The sequence below is a fragment of the Microtus ochrogaster genome, unplaced genomic scaffold, assembly GCF_000317375.1.
Source record: "Microtus ochrogaster isolate Prairie Vole_2 unplaced genomic scaffold, MicOch1.0 UNK31, whole genome shotgun sequence".
Classification (NCBI taxonomy): Eukaryota; Metazoa; Chordata; class Mammalia; order Rodentia; family Cricetidae; genus Microtus; species Microtus ochrogaster.
The window spans coordinates 1,645,945-1,647,899 of NW_004949129.1; the positions used below are offsets into that span (position 1 = coordinate 1,645,945).

Genomic DNA, 1,955 nt, shown 5'->3' on the forward strand with positions numbered 1-1,955 from the left:
TCTTGAACTCACAGAGATCCGCCTGCCTCTGCCTCCCGAGTGCTGGGATTAAAGGCGTGCGCCACCACCGCCCGGCTTTATAAATTAATTTTTTTAAAAAAATAAAAGGTCTGAGAGTCCAGACCTAGAGGAATTAAAATCACAGCACCAAGATACACCCTCCTAGGCATCAGTCTGGACCTACAAAACCAACTCTAGACGTGGAGATAGGGCACTTCTGTCTTTGGAGGATGTTCCCCTGGAACCCAGTTGTCCTTGGAGCTAAGGATCCTCGTTCTCGGCTTTGTCGCTACTATTATTTCCTGGAACACTGCTTTGAAACTTAGAATCTCAACTGGTTTTGGTTTGGTTGACAGTAGGAGAGAGAATCTTTAAGTTTCTGCATTGTGTGTGAATGCCTTTGTGTGTTAGTTTGAAGGAGAGTCTTGTTTTGTTTTCCTAGACAGGGTCTCTCTGTGTAGCCCTGGCTATCCTGGAACTCACTCTGTAGACCAGGCTGGCCTTGAATTCAGAGATCCATCTGACTCTGCCTCTCAAGTGCTGGGATTAAAGGTATGTGCCACCACCACTGGCCGGCCACCTTGAGAGATATGTAGCCCAGGCTAGCCTCAAACCCACTATTTAGTTAAGGAAGGCCTTGAACTTTTGATTATTTTGCTTCTTCTGAATATGGGACTATAGGCATGCACCACCATGCCTGGTTTCACTTACTTTTAAGTGATCTCTTTCTAGAAAGACCTGTATTTGCAGAAGGTCCTGGAAAAGCCATACAAGTTGAAAAGAATTGAATCTAATAGGCTTTTCCAAGTCTGTGGCCTCTGACCCTCTGCTAGAAAGAACCTTTGGTTGTCTTTTCCTCAAGGTCCCTATCATGACCCTTCAGCACGGGTTCTCACCTTTTCAGGTACACTGGGATCACCTGGGACACTTGGTAACAGCAGATTCCCGGGCTTCACCACAATAACGTTTGGACTAAGTAGGGGGCAGATGCAGCTTGGGAATCTGTATTATAGCTAGCGCTGTAGGTGGTCCAGGAGTCACACACCCCTGTGTGTGTGTGCGCGTGTGTGTGTGTACGTGTATATGTGCACGTACATGCAGAGGCCAGAGGTCAACACCTACGGTCCTCTTCAATCATTCTCCACCCTTTTGATCTCCTTTTGAATGTGTTCTCCCTAGAGAACTTACTGGCCAGCTAGACTGGCTAGCCAGCAGGCCCCAAAGATCTTCCTGTTTGCCTCACAGTTTTGGATTGCAGACAGACATGCTGCACTCTTGGTTTCTGATGTGGAGCTGGGACCTGAACTCACACCCTCATGCTCAGGCAGCAAATGCTTTCCCCACAGGGCCATCTCGCCAGACCTCTAGGATCCATATTTTGAAAGACAGCAGTTCCTGTTTGTAGATTGCTTCTTTGGTGGACTGCTAGTAGCTTGAGGGTAGGGTACATACTGACATACTGTATCCCTTAGCCTTTTTTTTTTCTTTTTGTTCTCACTGTGTAGTCCTGGCTGGTCTGGAATTCACTACGTAGATCAGGTTGGCTTCAGTTCATAGGCATCAGCTAGCCTGTGCCTCCAGGGCACTGGAGTTAAAGGCATGTGCTACTGTGCTACAAAAGACAGGGTCTGACTATATAGATGAGGCTAGCCCATAACCCACTATATATCTATATATCTAGATCTATATATATCTCCATCTCGCACGGTAAATTCATAATCTCCATGCCTCAGTTTCCAAACTGCTGGAATTACAGGTGTGCAGTACCACAGTACCACTCTTGGATTCTCGCCCCTCATTCCTAGCATTCTGCAAGGGTGGAAGGTGCCACCTAACTGCAGAGTGGGAGGAGCCACGCTAACTGCAGGGTGGGAGGAGCCACACTGACTGCAGGGTGGGAGCCACACTGACTGCAGGGTGGGAGGAGCCACACTGACTGCAGGGTGGGAGGAGCC

At 48.1% G+C, this 1,955-nt stretch overlaps 1 protein-coding gene across 1 annotated transcript in view; it reads right to left on the bottom strand.

Moving 5' to 3' along the window:
• Positions 1 to 1,955, bottom strand: part of Thra (thyroid hormone receptor alpha) — a 27,780-nt gene that overhangs the window by 8,016 nt on the left and 17,809 nt on the right. The gene's annotated exons all lie outside the window — the stretch shown is intronic.